Source organism: Leucoraja erinacea, chromosome 7 (genome assembly GCF_028641065.1).
Source record: "Leucoraja erinacea ecotype New England chromosome 7, Leri_hhj_1, whole genome shotgun sequence".
Taxonomy (NCBI): domain Eukaryota; kingdom Metazoa; phylum Chordata; class Chondrichthyes; order Rajiformes; family Rajidae; genus Leucoraja; species Leucoraja erinaceus.
Window position 1 is genome coordinate 64,060,556 of NC_073383.1, and position 20,675 is coordinate 64,081,230.

Below are 20,675 nucleotides of genomic sequence, written 5' to 3' on the forward strand. Positions count from 1 at the left end.
CTTTCACACCCCTTTCAGAAAAACCTATAGCACATTATAGCCGCTTTCAGGAAAACCTATAGCCAAGGAAGTAATTTCCTTTTCAATTACTGTACAATCATCACTGTAATGTAGAAATCGTGACAATCAACTTACTCTCTGCAGACTCTCACTAACAGTGTAGTGGATTTGTTTCAGGAATATTGATTAATGGTCCGGTTCCAGGAATAATATACCTTTTACATCTGAAAAAGCATACAGCACCCATGTTTACCATTTTATCTGAAAGGGAGTGCTTTGTGAGTGCTGCTTCCCCTCCGTACACACACAACTCAAAGGGTAGCATTTAGCATGAGGGAAGATTGTTGTCCATCGAAACACAGCTGACATCTCATAATGTACACAGACCATATTTCAGATCAATTTTTAAAATATTTTGGAAATTGTATACAAATTGTTTCACAAGTTTAGTTTAGAGATACTGCAACGGCCCACCGAGTTCACGCCGACCAACAATCGCCCATACACTAGTTCTATCCTGTACACTAGGGAAAATTTACAGGAGCCAATTTACCTACGAAGCTGCAGGTCTTTGGAATGTATGCGGAAACCGGAGAAAACCGACGCGCTCACAGTGAGAATGTACAAACTCCGTACAGACAGCACACGTACTCAGAATCGAACTCGGATCTCTGCTGCTGTAAGGCAGCAACTCTACCGCTGCGCCACTGTGCTGCCCCTTGTGCCATTGTGCTGCTCCTTTTAAATGTCTACTATTATTTATTTGCTCAGATTTAAACCTTCATTGTTCATACATCCAAGTGTTTAACAAACCAGCTTTGGTGTCATGCAGAATTACATAACATTTTTATGGCACTGTTACAAGGCATTTGACGAGACTGGATTGAACTGGTGAAAATGCTCCACATAAATCTCCTCCCATTCCAATTCATCTAACCTTACTCTCATATTTTTGGCACTTGCCCTCAAAATTTACAGCTTCAACGTTAGTAAATTAAACCCAGAAAGAATCGAGACTTAATATTAGCTTCCAAATCTCTGCCTCAGTCGCTTCAGATAGATAGAACAAATTGGCAGCACATGCTAGCAGCCAGAGGTGCTGAGGGAAGACTCACTCTGTCAAACATGGAAGGTTTTACCAATCAAACTCAATTTGAAGACCTCATTCTGAAGGTTTTATTACTCACTGCGGAGTATAGACTATCATGGGATACTAACTTTTTCTTCAGTCCTTATGGTCCTATTGCCAATTTTATTCAGGCTAAACTGCTAATGATAACATGCTTTTAATTACTTTTTAAATGAGTGCTTTATTGGCCTGTTTTAGAAAGTAAATCAGTAAAGAAAAAGAAGTGCACAGTGAATCAAAAATGTGTTACTCATCAAAATAAATTTTCATTTTAAAAGGGTTTAAAATCAACCTGGCTCATTGACTCTGACAACCTACAAGGACGCCCGGGTCTCCAGGGAATAGCTCCTCCTGAATACTCTTTGCTGCATGTAAGTTATAAGTAGAAACATATTAAGACATTGCAGCCATTCATCAGTTAACTTTTACTATCTGTACTCAGAGAAATGAGCCTCCCAGGAACTTCTCAAAGGATCTATTCTTTCATTAGCTAAGTAATATTGAGAGAGATGTTTATGTCACCGTGTTAGAACTGAAGAGATTGATTACAGCTGAATTTACTTAAAGCTGCACCATCCACATTTTATCTAGATTTTGTTCTCTTTTTCAGATAGATTGTAAAGTCCTGTACGACGCAGTTATCTACAAAGTTGGAGAAAATTGTTTTGGCTTTAAATTTATTTGAAAATTATAGAATTGCCTCACAAAGAACTGATGGTAAGCAATCAAAACTTTCAAGCTATTGGCTAGTACGGTAGAGCTGAGAGAGAGAGAGAGGAAAAAAAAAAATCTAAAGTGGAATTAGTACTTGTACGATAATTTGCCTTGTGCATGTTGGGTGGGAAGAAGGAAAGAATTACATGTTAATGGTTGTTTAATTGTCCTGTGTGACCCATTAAAAAGAGATACAGCAGGTTTATAACCTGGTTTTGTACTAAACCATGCTTACAGCCAAAATTATACACACAAAGTTCTGCATCATTTCCTGTACATCTGTTCCCTGCATTTCAGCATTTGATTTTTATACCAAAATCCAATTCAGTGGAACCCTCATTTAATGAACTCATGTTGGCAATAATGACATTTCATTAAAAAATGATTGTTATTGTATTGGGAGACCACTGCTACACTGGAATTTTAGTAGAAAATGTTACATTATTAAAGCAGTTTTACACTTGCTGAGCTCATATACTGATAGTGCAAACTTTTCAAAAATACCAATTTTGGAACATTTCTGCTATGAGCTATGAGCCACCCCTTATGAGCTAGGGGAGAGTAGGTAAAGTGGTATTAAGGTCCCTCCGCGCAAAAGTTGTGCTAGTCCACCAGGCAAGCATCCATCTGAATGCAGCGTGAAGATTTTTACCTACATTGTGAAATATTGATTAGATTTATACGAGCCAACAAAATCATGGCTAAAAGTCAGTTTGAGGTTTAAGCCTTTGATGACATGTTTGAGAGTGGAATGTACTGGTTTAACACAAACAAAAAAATAACATTGGGTATCATTAATCCAGTTATTAACTGTTTACATTTTACATGTGGAAAACTCTAATCTTTCTGATGGGAAAGAGAAAAAAAATCTCTGTGGGCAGACGACAAAGGGCATACGACAAAGGGCTGTTCTGCAGAGATTTAGTTTAGTTTAGTTTACAGTTACAGCCGGAAAAAGGCCCTTCTCCCCACCGAATCTGCGCCGACCAGCGATCCCCGCACACTAACACTATCCTCCACACACTAGGGACAATTTACAATTTTACCAAGCCAATTAACCTACAAACCTGTACGTCTTTGGTGTGTGAGAGGAAACCAGAGCACCTGGAGAAAACTCACGCAGTCACGGGGAGAATGTAAAAACTCCATACGTACTGCACTAGTCAGGATCGAACCCGGATATCTGGCACTGTAAGGCAGCAACTCCATCACTGCACCACCGTGCCACCCGAGCTGCCAGATTCTGAGTTACTCCTGCGCACAGTGTTTTTTAGAATATGTTATAAACCATTGTTGAAATTAAATTCCTAATAAAATAGAGAAACTTCATTATAAATTGGTTAAACTTGTAGAAGGAAAAGGTTGCAATGGTTAAAAAGAGAGGGGATTCAGTTGACTGCTGTTTACACAGTGCACATTCTGCCCTCTTCAGTCCGTTTGATAAAAGTACAATCACAAAGCAGACTAGCACAAGTCCCTCCCTCTCCTGTTCTCCTTTGCCCTATGGAAATTGCCCATTAATAGCAATTTTTGGCCAGTGTCCTTGACAGGAAACAGAACAGGAAATGATATAATGTTTCCAGAACTGTGCATTTCTCCCATGCCCATCTGGTCCCTGTATGACCTTACAATTTACCAGGAAACTGTGAGGTGGCATGAACCTTAAAAGCTTTAAACATTTGAACTCTATTTTTTTTCAAGAACAGTTCCTGTACAGTAAAAAAAAACCTCAGGAAGTTTATTTCAAAGCTGCCCAATGCACACAAAACATGTTAAAAGAATTTTCAGATAACACAAAAAATGATTAAATTCAGAACTCTGGAAACGATAAACTTAATGATGTTGATATCAAAGTTCTTAGATAAAAAGCAGAAAAAATATGGGATATTACAATGTTTGTGGGGTTTTAAAATAGTTTAACTGTATGACGATTTAGCAGCCTCTGTGAGGTAGGGAACATTGAACATTTTAAAAGATTTTTGTAAGACATTATCCAGTCTAATTCTTCCCACTGCATTTCCCAGCGCCTACCTTAAACAATATAATTTAATTAAATATGCTGGCTTGTTTTTGTGTCTCATTTTCTTGTCACCATTTTCTGTTCATTGTCATGATACAGAGAATTGGATTGTTTCCCTCCAGAAATCTTTCCAGCACTTGCTGAGAAAATGTCGACAGAGTGGAATGATTCCCTCATGGAACATCCGTACAATCTCCCCCCTCCCCCCCCCCCCCCCCCCCCCCCCCCCCCCCCCCCCCCCCCCCCCCCCCATGCAGTGCTCCCCTTCCTCCACCGAGTAAATGTCTCTTAAAACTTTCTCCAGAAATGTTATCCTCGCATAACTAAATGGTTTTTGACAAAAAAAAAGAACCATTCCCAAGATTTGAGTGCAGCATAAGACTCTGAAAAGCTGTGCAGGCATGAAGGGTTATGCTAGTAGTAATTTGAGTCCTGCTAAATTACAAGGAGGCAAAATAATATCATGGGACCTAAAGGATTTGAAGCAGAGGAACAGCACCAGATAAGATTAGGGATGTTAACTGTACAGTCATTAAAGGAAACCATTGAAACAGCAGCCCCCTTGTTCATATGCTCGTGTGCACTACTGTTCTTTTCAGTATCAATAGGGTTAAAATGAACAAGCAAAGACCGAATTAGTGGATGAGGGGCTCTTGTGACACGATGACACTTGCACTGTGCTCTACAGAAGAGTGTAATGATAAAAACACCACAAAGGGAATGAGCATGAATTTTATTAATGACTAGAAGACAGTATGCAAAAACATCAAAGGTCCAAGGGAAGATTAATGACCCTGTGCAAGACTGTTTAATTACCTAGAGCTAATTAGATTCTTGACCAAATTTTTAATATCTGCATTTCTTGTAAAGCTTAATTGAGATTCCCTAATATTTATCAATCTTTCAAAAATCCCTTAGTGAGCTGTTTTTCCTTCTGTTTATGACTTAGTTTACAGTCAATTATTAAATAAATAGCACAAACACTCACCAAAAACAGTATGTGCAGAGCACTTTATGCCTGTTTATTTTGACTAAAGGACCATCATTGGGATCTTTTGTATATAATGAAGCACTCCAGATAATAAACCCACTAACTCTACTGTAAACAGAGCAGGAGCTATTATGTTATCGGGATTATGCTGAGGAACTTCTCATATGGTTTCTGTAAATTATCCAACTTGTTGGCCAGTTAATCCTTCTTCTGTTTACCTTGGTAAATCCCAGGCTGACTAGAATGGCATCATACGTTTACTGCAGCAGCCATTTCCACCCGGCATCTTTAACTCATTCCTAACTAGTCTCGGGACTGATGGCAGCATTCAATCTTTTTGCTCTGTTTTATTGAGCCACAGAATGGTCCCTACAGTCAAGAGCTACCGTGATTATTTCCTAACACTGGTTACTGAGGGGTCTGCCTGAGACCTTAGTTTAGAGTGACTTTTAGGTTGCTGTTTCACCAGTATGAATGTCATTACTTTTTTGTTGATTTCTATAGTAATAATGATAATTACGGCATGTTTTATGCTAGAATAAAGCAAAAAAAGTGTGTCATCCACACTTGAAGCAAAGCATGTTAATCTGCTCAAGCTATCTTAAAATATGTTGGATCATTCATTACTACTACCACCAGACTGGCCATTTTAGAAATGCTGGATTCTATTCTTTATTTACACCCTAATTGTTTCAGACAAATAATCTTTTTTTAGCTGTTAACTGATAACAAAAAATAATTTTATCACTGTTAAAGCTTCATTAGAGTTGCAGCTGCATTATATACATTTCCTTCATGGAGGAACACACACATTTACTACGTTTGCAGTGCAAAAACAAATGTGGGTTGTCACTGACAAAGGTGCCATTTGCTGAGAGCTGGGTTTAAAGATGAGAGGAAAGGTCAAAAGGCACTTTAAGGCTTAATTTTAATGCATAATTCAGGTGATCCCTTTTGAATGATTTAGTTCAAGCATCACCTTTAAACGCATTTGTTTTGCTCACATACAAAAGTGCATTCTAACGTATAGAATGGTATATGAATATCAGATGTAATGTATCAAGAAATAGTCAAGAGACAGTAACAAAAACTAATATGTATAATTAAGGCATTTGAAAGCCTGTTTACACTTCTGCTGTAAATTCAGATTTGTTCCAGAATTTACAGCTGTTTTGTGTTTAAGCATACGGTTCCAAGGAGAATGTACATTTACTACAGTACTGTTTTGCATTCTGATGATATTTTAACCCTTTTCCATCAAGACTATATGAAATTAGAATATTCAATATGTGAACATTGCTTGCAAGGTTTTCACATATTGGCCAATCCTTATGGTCCTTGCATTATGTGGCATGCTGGATCATTTTTGAGGGCAGATAAGAATCAGTCTGAAGAAGGGCCCAACCCAAAACATTATCTATCCATGTTCTCCAGGGGTGCTGCCTGATCCACTGAGTTACTCCAGCATTTTGTATCTTTCCTTGGTAAACCAGCATATGTAGTTCCTTGTTGCCACAAGAATCGGCCACATTGTTTGGAGTTGCACATAGACCAGACGATGCAAGAATGGCAGATTCTCTTCCCCAAAATATATTTTTGTAGAAAATGGCTTTTATAACAACATAGTCATTTTTCAACTACTGACTTTGATTAATTCATTGAATTTAATTTCAGTCAGATTGCTAGGATACAAATTCATAATTAGCCTGGATTCAAACACAAAACTGAACCAAATGCAGAAATAAAAACAGAAAATGCTTAGCATTTCAGATAACATTTGTGTTAAAGTTAATGTTTTGGTTTGAAGACCTTTGAATCATAATAATGATAAACTCCTATCACAACCTAAAATTCCAAATTGATAAATGAGCCACATTTTCCACAGATGATCAGTCCAGACATGATGGGCCAAACTGCCTGCTTCTATGTAAATTATCTCTCCTTCAATGGTTATACCTTAAAATAGCAAAAATTATATTTCATATTGAGAACTAATTACCTGAAAACTTTCTGGAAAGCAAAATAGGATATTAAATTCATTCCACCGGACTATTAGAATTTTTTTTCTTTGTTTGTTTGATAAGTAGGGGTTTACTAAATGCTGGAGTAAGCCATGTACCTTTGAATCAGTACTGGTTTATTTTACCTACCTAATGATCTGTTGCATTGGTTGCACAGGTAATATCTCCAGCCACAATGAAGGACCAGGTGATCTGTCCATTGCTGTGCAATATTGAAGTTGTGTCAAGACGAGATAATTTTCGATTGTCATGTCCAACAACGTTTGAAATCTATGAAAAATAATCAAACATAAACAGTATTATCGTTACCAGGTTCCAAACTTCTTGTACACTTCAAGGGGGTTTAATATCCTCTGGTCACATACAGACTAATGTGTTTGTGTAAAATCATTCTGTGTGCTGTTTCAGACAGAACAGGTTAATGAGTGCATTAACAAACGGCATACAAAGAGATTTTATGTAAACTGATTAACCAATACTCCACCAGAGGACAATAAACCCAGTTGAGATCGTACTGAAACAAGACCACTGCACTATGTTCATGAACACCTAATCATGGGAATAAAACGTCATGATCAGTGATACGTTTTGTGCAGCATTTATTCATTTCCATCATATTCTGCAACATTGAAAGCCATACATTTTCAGAATGTGCATGAGAAAATAGACAAGTTCAACCTGAATGCAATTCTGTCCTTCGAGATGAAGCCATTAGGTGTACTTAAATGAGCTGAGATACAGAGTGGGCAACTTAGAACATGGCATAAAAAAATATATCGGCAGCCCCTTCATCACAAGATGATTTTATAATCTGGAGCCTTGTAATGGATGGCATTCAGTATAATCAGATGGTATTGTTACCTTTAAAATAGAATACACAAAACTACCCATAATTGGCCTCCAAGTGCCACTGGAAATCACTGACCCGCCACCTCCAGAAGATGCCAGCAGCTTTGGATAGCTGAGCTCCAGGAATGGAGACCTTCTCTGAGAAAATGCTAGTAAATGAGGAATGACGCAAAGTAGACAATGGCACCCATGGAATACTGGGCATAATCCATCTGCAATGCAATCTGAACAAATCGATGAAAGTGGGACCATAAGAATTTCATAGACAGATCCTTGTAGGGACAGGTCACTGAAGCTCCAATGTTGGATCATGAGACCAGTGATGACGGCAGTCTAATAAGTGGATCAGAATGTTTTTCAGTTTATTTCTAGAACATTGATGAGACTCATACAATGAGAACAGAAAAGCTCACATATTTCCTCAAATCTGGGGAAGTTGATAAGATCCAAACGATCATAAAATTTCACACTTTACATTACCATTGCAATTAGTGGCTTAGAAATTAGTCACTTGCAATATCTTTAAATGAACTATGGAGGGACACACTACATGTTGAACTCAACCTCATAAATTCACATCATTCACATCAATGGAACTGCATCTTGGAGACTATAAAAATGGTGCTGTTCTTTTTTTGAAGCACATTTAGCACTTTTCAACACTTAGCAATGGACTTCCTGTTTCTTTACACTGCTGTTTTTAATGCCAATTATCATGTTTGCATAGGCGACTGGCTGTTGAAAGTTCAGATGACAGAAATCCCAGACCATTTCAAACTGACATCGCACAAAGTACTTGAGAAACCATCATATATGTTACAACAAAATGTGTTAAAAAAAAACCCTTATTAGTTTCTGATAAGAACAAGAAACAAATGCTAGAATAGGCCATTTGTCCTCTCAATCCTACTCTGCCAGGCAATGTAAACGGAGAATATTGGAAACTGGCAGTTGATCAGGCAGGATCTGTGGAAAGAGAAATAAAGTTAACATTTTAGGGCTGAGACCAACAATATTCTTAAAAGTAATTTCATTCAGAGACGGTCTAATACTTTTAGTTATGACGTCATAAATATAAGGGAACACAAGGTCTGAAGAAGGGTCCCAATCCGAAACATCACCTATTCTCCAGAAATGCTGTCTGACCTGCAGAGTTACTCCAGCTTTTTGTGTCTATCAATGAATTCAGAAGAAACTTCGTAACTGGAGAATAACCAATATGTTGAACCTGCTCCCACAAAAGAAAATGAAAACAAATAGAACTGATGCGTTTCAGCTAGGTAAACATATGAGAGAGAAAAAAAAAAGCTATGCTGATGCTATGAGATGAGGAGGCATAGTCAGGGGATTATGTTGGGCATACATGCAAATATGGACCACGCTAGGCTGAATGGCATGTTTCTACATTTTTACATGCTTACTTGAATGTTCTGAAAATATTATTTGATTATCAAAGCAAACATTTCAGACATCTCAGAAGAGATTTACACAATAGGTTTCAATGAGATTTCATTTCACATTCATTTAGATATAACATAAACGACATAATTGAGCCCTAAAATAAAATTCTACTGTCTTTCTCCTTATAAAGTCTGATTCACTGAACACAAGGGAGTTTGTTGATAAAATCTGAGTTTCGACAGTTAAGAACTATAGTGCATAGACCACGAACAAGGTTAACGCCTCTGGCAACTGATTGTTGTTTGAAAGTAGTTCAACCAATTGGAAATGTCTGAGAATTGAATGATTAAGGGACAGAAAGAACTCTTTCACATAGTTCAGCTTTCTCCGAAATCATTTCAGTGCCAAGGTGCACATGCATCGTCAATCTTTATCCCAGCCTGACATTCATTGGATGCTAATATGGGTGAGATTTCAAGAGATAAATGAGTCAAGGGAACTGTTTAAATTTGTTTTGATTTATTAATAGCCTACCATTTATTTTTTAAAAGTCCAGTCTGAAACTTTATCCTTTTTTTTCCTATTTGAACTCCTGGTGATACTTATAATTCCTAGAGATTATGAACAAAAGTGTAGCAAAAACACCAAGAAAGACTAAAGATAACTCAAAGCAGTACGATGATGATAAATTTAGAGAAATAAAGCAGCTATCTTGCAAATTTGATTTTAATTTGTTTATGCTAAATGGGACTTGGCTGCAAATTACAATACATAGATTTTTTTTGTAAATTTAATTGTTAAAGCTTTGAAATGTTAAAAATCAGCTTAAAAAATTGAGATGTCCAAGATTTATGTGATCTCACGCTCAATTGGCCAAATAATAGTCATAATGACACAGTGTGGAAACAGGCCCTTTGCTCCAACTTGCCCACACAGGCCAACATGTCCCAGCTACACTAGTCCCACATGCCAGCGTTTGGTCCATATCCCTCCAAACCTGTCCTATCCATGTACCTGTCTAACTGCTTCTTAAATGTTGGGATAATCCCTGCCTCAACTACCTCCTCTGGCAGCTTGTTCCATACACCCACCACCCATTGTGTGAAAAAGTTACCCCTTAGATTCCTATTAAATCTTTTCCCCTTCACATTTAACATATGTCCTCTGGTCCTCGATTCACCTAGTCTGGGCAAGAGTCTCTGTGCATCCAATCCAGATATACAAGCTACTTCTCTGGGATCTAAATCACATACACAAATTGATACCACACTGACCCAGGGATTAAGCAGCTGGTTGGAAATTCAAATGCATCTCATCAAAGGTGAAAGTCGCAGTGTCTACCTTTGGTTCAGTTTCAACAGTGGTCACAGACTAAACACATTGTGTTCGTCAGGACTCACCTGGCCCTTATCAGGCCCTCAGCTGCAACCAAGTGCAAGAACAAATAAAGATCGAGGACTATTTCCTGTTTGGTAAACAAATTTGGTCTTAGGTTTATGTTTCAAAGTAAGAAGTGGGCACATGTAATTATGTTACAGCAAAGTGTACAATTTTGTTTGAGGAGATAACACCATTTGTTTGTTTCGCTTGCATCCAGTAAGCTTTTGCATGAAGTAGCATGGGATAATGATCCAAATCATGTTTATTGCGGGATGGATTCTTCAACAGGTCTATTTGTGGGATAAATATTGTCGAGAATCATGTTTAGTCAAGGCTCTTTGAGGTTAACTCATAATGATGGATTCCAGAGTGTCTGGCTACTGTTTATTCAGAGGAGTCTCACATGCTGTGTACTTTTAAACTGATTCATTTTAGGCCAATTAGAAATTTTCATTAAGTTTGGAGCTGATAGTGGAGCTGATGTGTTTAGATGTGTAGGAAGGAACTGCATATGTTGGTTTAACCCGAAGATAGACACAAAAAGCTGGAGTAACTCAGCAGGTTAGACAGCATCTCTGGAGAAAAGGAATCGGTAACGTTTCGGGTCGAGAGCCTTCTTCAGACTAAGAGTCAGGGGAAAAGGAAGAGATATAGATGCTGATATAGGAAGATGAAAATGAATGAAATGAATGATACAAATGAATGGAAAATGTGCAAAAAAGTAACAATGATAAATGAAACAGGCCATTGTTAGCTGTGGGCTCGGTGAAAGATGTTGGTTTAAATCATCACAACATAGTTTGGCAACAATTTCAGTGCATCCGAAAATTCAAACACTTTCAAATATGATGGCTTTTTTTACTCCACCCAATAATCAAACTAACCTGATCAGCATATATATTTCAAGCTAACAGCAATGAAGTAAATCATATTTTAACATAATTTCAAATAAACATTATTTGGAGAAAACACAGGGCAGGGGTGATATAAAAGTATATTAATTCTGCAGACGTATCTTCAGCTACTCATTAAAACAAAAGTATTCCATGCAAAATCAATAAATTACCTGAATTATTGACGTTTATGTTTTCATTATTGGCTTTTAAGTTTGAACCTCGGATTTAGTGATCCATGTATCTAGGCTCTTTATGGAAAAATAAAATAATGCAGGTGCTAGATAACTGAAATTAAACACAGAAAATGGTGGAAATATTCAGCAGCTCAGAGAGGATCTGTGGAAAGAGTAGGTAGCTGACTTGTTGAACACTGGGCAAATTATAGATTTTCATTGAATTTTCTAGAAATTATTATTTTGACTGTTCATGGCACATTTTACAAATCAGATAATATGTTCAGTTCAGTTTTATTTGTCATATGTAGGTTAACACAGGGTCAATGGTACAATGAAATGTGTACGACAAGATAACAGGTCACCTCAGCAATGATATTACAATAAAATTAAGGTAAAACAAAAATATGTCCACTGGTAAACTCTATCACTGTACTGAAGAAAAACACAGAGTAGAAAAACACAATGCCCTAAATCTCAAGTTTAAATTTAACTTTGTGGAAATAAAGGCAAGCCAAGCACTAGCAATGTAACTACAGGGCAACACTGATGGTGGGAGAAGATAGGGATGCCAGCCTGCAACTACAAACACATCCGTGCATGCAGTGGTGGCCTTCATGCGATGTTGCTCCTGTTTAATGCTTTGTAATGTGCAATATCATTGATTTTCAGAAATCAATAAGTCAAGTTTTGGTTTTCTCGGAGAACTATGTAATGTTTCAGCCCTTGTTGTGAATGTTTGCTTGGAAACCATTCATTGAGTGTAGAACAATGGCTTTGATTACTGCTGAGTATATGTGCAGCTTTATTACCAATTATATTTTACTTCTTACAGGTCAAGGCAACATGAGAGATGCTGTCAAACTCAAGTAGGATTCAGGAACATTTTGAGCAGTACCGGGCGACTGCATACATTTGAAATAGGTTTGGTGAGTAAATGAGGGGTTTTGGATGCTATTGGAAGGATGTTCCAGACTCTGGCATGGTAAACAAATAAATAAAACAAACACTGGAAGGCATGATGTAGAATTGTAGAATTCACTCTTCCAGGGAAGGATGACGATCAGCTTATTGATCCCGTGCATTCTTGCTCTAGTCAATCCTATTTCCATTGCTCTCCCAAGTTATTTCCTCTAAGTGACTAATAATTCTGATTAGCTCACACTTGCAGATGATGAGTTTCAGGCCACAGATATTCTCATCATAACAAAGATTTTCCTCACATCCTCTAACTCTCACCATCACTTTGACTCTGTGTACCCCAGTCCAGAGCCTTAAATTAATGAGAACAGCCTCTCTCTCAGCTTTACTCTAAACAGCCACGACCTTGTCCATTTCCACCAAATCTTTTGTCAACCTTCTTGGCTCCAAGGAGAACACCACCACTTTCTACATATAGTTGAATTTCCGCTGCTCTAATGGAACCATTTTAGTAAACCATTCTAGTAAATCTCTTCTTCTCTCTCTCTCAGGAATCATGACATCAGAAAGTGTGGTGTCAGGTGGAGGTTTGAGGCAAAGGGCTCAGAGTCAATGGAAGTGATAATAATGGTAAGCGGCAATGTGTTTGTTAAGGGGTTAATTCCTCAATTAAGAACTTATTTTAAAATCGTAGACATATTGACCTTGAATTGTCTTAAAAAAACTATGGTCAACTGCGCCCCCTACCTTCGACAGCAATTGTGGAGGTTTCAATTAAAGAAGCTTTATATTTGGCATTACAGAAAAGCATGATTAAAGATGTAATCGAAAGAAAGGATGATAGAAGTAGCAGTACTGAAAATGTCGTGATCAGAAATAAATGCAAGTTACTCATAATACAAAAAAAAATTGAAAGTTAAAAAGGTGCAGGTAAGTTCATAAGGCATAGGAGCAGAATTAGGCTATTCGATCCATCAAATCTGTTCCGCCATTCAATCATGGCTGATCTATATTTCCCTCTGAACCCTGTTCTTCTGCCTTTTCCCTGTAACCTTTGACACTCTTACTAATCAAGAACCTATCAATTCCGCTTTAAAAATACCCCAAAATTGCTCCCAACAGCCATCAGTGGCAATGAATTCCATCACCCTCTGGCTAAAGAAATCCTCATCTCCTTTCTAAAGGTATGTTATTTTATTCTGAGGCTGTGCACACTGGTCCTGGACTCCCCCACTGGTGAAAACATCTTCCCCACATCCACTCTATTTAGGCCTTTCATTACTCGGAAAGTTTCAGAGAGATTCCCCCTACATCCTTCTAAACTCCAGTGATTACAGTCCCAGAGCTGTCAAACGCTCATCATATGATCAGCATGTATCATTCATCCATAAATATTGGATTCCATATGCTGGAAATCTGGCATAAGATTCTTAAGTCAGAGGGTGTTGCATCTGTGGAAGTCATTGCTGCAGAAAGCTGTGGAGGCCAAGTCAATAGATATTTTTATGGTGGAGATGGATAGGTTCTTGATTAGTATGGGTGTCAGGGGTTCTGGGGATCAGGAGAATGGGGTTGAGAGGGAAAGATAGATCATCCATGATTGAATGGCAGAATAGACTTGATTGGCCACATGTGACAATAATTCCATTCCATTCTTTTTCAATTCTGCTCCTATGACTTATGGACATATGAGCTTATGATAAGAACAAAAAATACTGAGGCCTTATCATGCCTTGTTAGAAGATGTCTCTGGAGGAAGTAAACTCGTTATGGTTTGACATGCAAGTGAAAAAATGGTCGGATCAAATCACTCAGATGCCTTGAATTAAAGAAAAATCAGAAAGGATGATCAATGATTGAAATCAAACAATAAAAGTCTGACTTAGTCATGTTAAACCATTTAAGACAACATGACACTGATTCTCTTGTTTCATTTCTTTACCATTACCAATCTATGGCGGTGTATACATCTCGCCACAACATTATAACTAAAAAATCTATCTTTTAAACACATGCAAAATTCCATTTGCAAATTCTATCATATGCTGCACTCTTAACGACAGGCTATTTTACTTATATGCCCTAGGCAGTAATCAGAGTAAACTTTGCGACTGTCTAAATATTCCTCAACTCAGATCATGAAAGATCCTGCCTTTTAAATGTGAAAAAATGTCCAATGAAGAGAATATTTCAGTGCTGGTAATCTTCCTTTATTACTGCTCTTTTCACTCTTGGTAATAATGTGACATCCTTTAATTGTGTATCTAGAAAATCAAATGAACATTTAGTGGTCATATAAAAGAGTTTCAATGAGAGTCAGGATGGTGGGACCAATTTCAATGTTAAAGAGAGTTCTTCACAGACACTTATTGCTGCAATTTCCTCGTTTGATTTGGACATTATTAACAATGAGGAAGGGTGTTCTGCCATGCTTGGAATACCAGGTTAGTAGAGGATTTTGGAAATTGAGCAAATTATTTTAGTTTACTTCATTATTGTCACATGTAGAGAGTTACAGTGAAAACCTTGTCTTGCATGCTATGCAGTCAAATCATACTATCCATGAATGCGATAGGACCTCTCCTGGAACAGCATGCAGAGAGTCGCCACGTTCCAGAACCATCTTGCACTTCCAAGTCTCTGAAATGTCTGGTCTTGGGCCCAGGAGATATGCAATTCTTTATTTTCTTTCTCTAAGGAGGCACTGGATCAATGAAGTAGGATTTCGCCTAGCCCAGCACAACGGCACCAGTTCCTTCCACCACTGCTCCACGCAGCTGCTGTGGGCTGAGCTCTATCCACTCGCTCAGCCATCCTCCACAGGGGCTTCTGCAGCTGCCACCACAAAACACCAAGACGCGAGACCCCCGCAACAATGCCTGTCTCCTCCAGCAACCACTCATCTGCTTCCATGCACCGAGGCTTCCACAGCCCACTTCCCAGGTCAATCGTGGAACTTTTCGTGGTCGCTTTTCGTGGCCATGGGAGGTGAGTTTCAGGAATGTTTACAGCGGCTACGTTTCTGCTTCACCCTCCATCACCACCACCATCATCATCATCGTGATCGACAATTAGAGTGCCATCAATACTTTTAGGTGTCTTTTTGATGGAACAAGAATTAGGTCTGTTCCTTAAAAGAACTCCAAATTGTTGATCTTCTCGGAACCCATACATTCCGGTTTGCCTGGACAAGTATGCAGTACATTTTTCCTTCATTTTAACCCTCAGAACTTTGTTTGCTCAGGCAATTATTTCCATCAATTTGTCCTTCCCCATACACCATCCTAAAACAAAACCCGGCATCAATAGAACAGAAACATTCATGTCCAGCACAGTTGACTTTGTCTTAATAAAACATATTTTGATGTAGTATTGCCCCAGTCACAACAAAAATGCCTTGTTGTATTTGTATTAACCAAAGATTTGTGGCCGAGCTCTGCAGTTTCCAAGCAATACAACAATGGCACAGATGCAAGGTACCGATAAAACAAAAAGCCATAAAAGTCAGGAAAGCTAACAATGACACAATAGACAAAGACGCAAGAGATAGTTGTGTAGCAAAGGAAGTAATACTGTGACATTGGGCATGTAATTACTTCCAAAACAAGATTAATACAGATATAATAAATATGATTTCTGGATTTACATCAAAGCTATGTTTCAGTTATATCTAGCTTCCAGTTCTCCAAAGCAAGGCCAGATAATCCATTCATCAAAATGTATGCAAAACTGATTGATTATGAAAGTCACTATGTCCTAATATGAAGTGTGAACACTTGTGAACATCACATTTTATCGCGTTCGATATCTTGAAATGTCTGACTTAATGGGTATAGGTTTATCAATAAAATAAACACCTTATTAATAACAACAATGATCAAATTGCAAACATATTTTTATTTTCGATTGATTACTAAATCAAATAATATATGAATTTTCCAATGCAGTTATTTCCTTCAGATATTTGTTTTAATTTTAAGGGCAAGTCCCATCTTTCAGTTTACAATACAATCTATATATCCCAATACTTTTATGGAATATTGATAAAAACTATGAATTCCACAGCATATTGCAATTTATAGTCACAGTTCTGAATGAAAATGAAATACTCACAATGAATGATCACGGACAAATTAAACAGATAACAAATGTAGGGAAGAAAATGGATATAATAATTATTATACTATGTGTTCTCTTATTAATAAATATTTGAAACCTTAATGTACTTTTGGCATTTAAAAGAATATATATCCAGTTTAAAAATGCATGTGCATGAGTGATTATGGTTAATTTGAAAGGCATAACTGTGTCTGCAAATACAGAAGGAATGCACTGAGCTCGACTTTCAAAATAAAGTGCATTTTTCATGATTCAGATTTGATGCTCGTTCAAATGAATTTACATCCACATTTTTATGCTTTTTGTACATTTTATTTTATACCTGCCTTTTAAACTAGATGGAAGCTTCAGCAGGCAAGAAGACAACTCAGGTTCATAGAGGTGCAACCATTGACAGCCATTGAGGAATGTGAGAGAAATGAATGATACCCTCTTGAGATGCCTTTTCTCGCACATTGGCAGCTTATTCACATTACTATTTTGCTGCTTTTTCTTCAGCGATCACTCGGGGCCTTTCTGTTAGCTTGGGGTCACTGGGGCTATGTCCTCTTTCAAACAAATTCAGCTGTAGTCAGGGTTTTTTGCGATGACAGATTGTGACTGCACGAGTGAGCTGTGTGACTAGTGTGGGACTGTCACTTTAATCCAACTGTTTCAAGAGTGCTATGGAGAACATCAATACATGCCTGCAATTTATTTGCAGGGAAGAGGGTGGGGAGAGATTTCTGAGCAACATTTGTTTCTGAACCATTGAAAATCAGTTAATGCGCCGTTAACATGAAAAATTGATAGGAAACAGGTGTTTTAAACATGTACATTTCCAAACCAAATAATATTCCAAATACTAAATAATATAGTAAATGGAACTAGAGCAATTAGTCATTGGATTGTTACTACCAACAATAAATGAAAATAAGGTTGCAAAATTAATACCTTTACAGAAAGAGGAAGTTTCTAGGTGCATTCATTGACATTATTAATTTACAAATGCTACTTTTTCTCCCAAATGAAATGTGATATAAACATTTTGCATGCTGGATATCATTTTCATCTTATTGAACCATTGTTTGGAACAGAACAGCTATAAAAATCACAACATGCAATTTCTAAATGCTGAAATTTCTGACAGAATTAGACAAGCATTCAGAATCTCAGAATCATTCTCCACTTATTGTTTTATAAGATCATGCTGAGGAAAATATTTCATAATTTTATTTTCAGGATGGGCGACGAATCTCAACGGCAGCTATGGATGTTTAAAAAATACATTTTAATAATGTGATAGCCACATTAATGCAAATAAGTCTCTTTAATTTGTGAATATTGTCTAGTCTCACAGCTATATTGTGTTGCAAAAGCAGAGAGGCTGCATGTGGCTTATGGACTGTGGGAAAGATTAATGTAAGATGGGAGCATTACAGATCTATCTACTGCTTTTATTGCTTAAGACACATCAGTTACCTCAATTCGAAACTGATCAATTTTACAACAGGTACTTTGGCACAGCCACATGGTTTTCAGATGATGAACAAGTGACTGACAGAGTGTGCCGGCAGAGTCATTTGGAGGCTCACATCTCAGCTGGAAAGAGCTGTTGGAAAGCTCCAGACCGTTATGGAAAGACTGATACAACCTCTGAAATATTGTCAGGCTCAGCCAATGACCTGTAAGGTAAATAGAGGAGAATTGGTAGTTGCAGCGTGTGGGGAAGAAGAAACCTCGGACAACAGTAGTGCTGGTCACATTTGGGGGATGGGGGGGGGGGGGGGGAGAGGGGGGGGGGGGGGGGGGGGGGGGGGGGGGGGGGGGGGGGGGAGGGGGGGGGGGGGGGGGGGGGGGGGGGGGAGGGGGGGGGGGGAGGGGGGGGGGGGGGGGGGGGAGGGGAGGGGGGGGGGGTGGGGGAGGGGGGGGGGGGGGGGAGAGGAGAGGGGGGAGAGAGAGAGTGGGGAAAGAGAGAGAGAGAGGAGGGGAAGAGAGAGAGAGAGGAGAGAGGGGGGGGGGAGAGAGAGAGAGAGACCCAACTTCCCAACCCCAAACAACTATTTGCAGGCAGTTTTTTTTTTACCTCTAACCATATTTTCATTTTCAAACCAAATTAAGGGCTGTAGACATTTGTCAGTGTCATTCAAAGCTATGATTGAGGCCCACCACTTGCAGAGACTGATTGAGGCACACCACTTGCAGAGACTGATTGAGGCACACCACTTGCAGAGACTGATTGAGGCACACCACTTCCTGGTTTTATTGTCGCTCCCCCTTCCTCCAGCGGGGCAGAAGAGAGAATGGGGAATGTTGTAAAAACATTAATATCTCTGTCAATTTTCATTGACGGGTAAAAATCCTCGGCACACACGCGGCGGAGGGGGGCTCTGAGCGAGGTGTCCAAAAATGACGGCCGTAGGTGGCGGCGTACTGTCGGAAACCGCAGCACAGAAAGCCAAAACCTGTCAAGAACAGAGTTTTAGTAATATAGATGTACCACATCAATTTATAGCTTTAAAATATTTACCAAATGAAACAATTTGGCAATCAGCTATGCCCTATTAAAAATGGTGCCACTCTGAATGTAAAAATATTAACAGGACTGTAATAAAAACAGAAAATGCTAGAAATGTTCAGCAGTTCATGCCATGTCTGTGCAAGGAAAAAACAGTGAACGTTTTGGGAAGTGACATTTGGTCATTTGGTGATAAGTTTTTGGAGCAGAATTAGACCATTCAGCCCATCAAGTCTACTCTGCCTTTCAATCATAGCTGATCTATCTTTCTCTCTCAACCCCATTCTCCTGCCTTTTCCCCATGACTCCTGACACCCTTGCAAATCAATTTCCCCACAAGCTCCCAAATTCTATCCACAAGTAACATTATGTGTTTTTTTTAATGTATATTGAAAATATAAACTCTGTCACACAGAATGAGACTAGTTGGCCCATCTTTGTTGTGCCTGTTGAAAAGAGCTTTCCAACCAGATCCAGTCTGTTGTCCTGAAGGTTGCAGCACTTATCCAAACGTGTTTTAAACACAATGAAGTTTTCAGCTTCTATCGATGTTGCAAGCAAAGGATTGAAGATCCATTTATCACTGGATCAAATATATTTTCCTCATCTTCCCTCTAAATTATCTTGAAGTACTTCGTCTGTACTCCCATGGTGTCTGAATTTGCTATGATGGGAATTAGTTTGTTTCCTATTTGCTCTAATACAATCTAACCAATTACTCTCTTTTCAACTGTTTTTGTTGCAAAGAGGAGAGATCTAAGCGTATCCATTTTTTCCTCACAGGCACAATTTTCCAAACCTGGCGACATCATTGTAAATCTCCTTTTGCACCCTTGACATTACAATTATATATCTGTAATGTAATGGTTTAGATTTAGGGTTTATTATTGTCACATATACTGAGGTACAGTGAAAATCTTTGTTTTGCATGCTATTTAATCATATCAGATAATACTGCACATGAATACATTCAGGTTAAACTCATGTGCAGGTGGAGCAAAGTGGAAGATACAGAATACAGCATGTCGTTTTCAGCTTTGTCACATGCCAGTTTCAGAGACTGGATTATAGTGGATCCTCCCCCGGGACCAACATGCAAAGAGTCGCCACCATCTTTACAGCATCTGAGGAGAGGATATTAAAGAGCATAGGGAAATAATTCTCAACCAATGTTATGTCCATTATTTAATTTATTATGTAAATAAATATTTTCACTGTGGCCTATAGTCACCATGGATAGGTGACGACTCAACCCGAAACATCACCTTTCAATGTTCTCCAGAGATACTGCCTGATTCGCTGGGTTAATCCAGCACTTTGTGACTTCTATTTATTGAAGTTTGCTTGGAGTAAACCAGTGAACTGCTTTATGCTGGGCATAATTATCTTTGCCTTTGACAGTTGTAAATATAAATGTTAGAAGACACCATGTCAGTATTGAAATAATTAAAAAATGAAGATGGTAAGAGTTTTTCTTATATCTGTGCAGTTAATGGTTAAAACATTCCTAGAAACTCCAGGAAGATGTACTTACTCATTTATGGAGATTTAAATGTTCAAGTTT

General features: G+C 38.3%; 1 long non-coding RNA gene across 1 annotated transcript; it reads left to right on the forward strand.

Moving 5' to 3' along the window:
- Positions 1–1,490: 1,490 nt before the first annotated feature.
- Positions 1,491–17,909, forward strand: LOC129699060 (uncharacterized). Its single transcript, XR_008723770.1, has 4 exons — positions 1,491–1,846; positions 12,410–12,503; positions 13,047–13,125; positions 15,194–17,909. It is a non-coding gene; the product is annotated as an uncharacterized LOC129699060 (long non-coding RNA).
- The last annotated feature ends 2,766 nt before the right edge of the window (positions 17,910–20,675 follow it).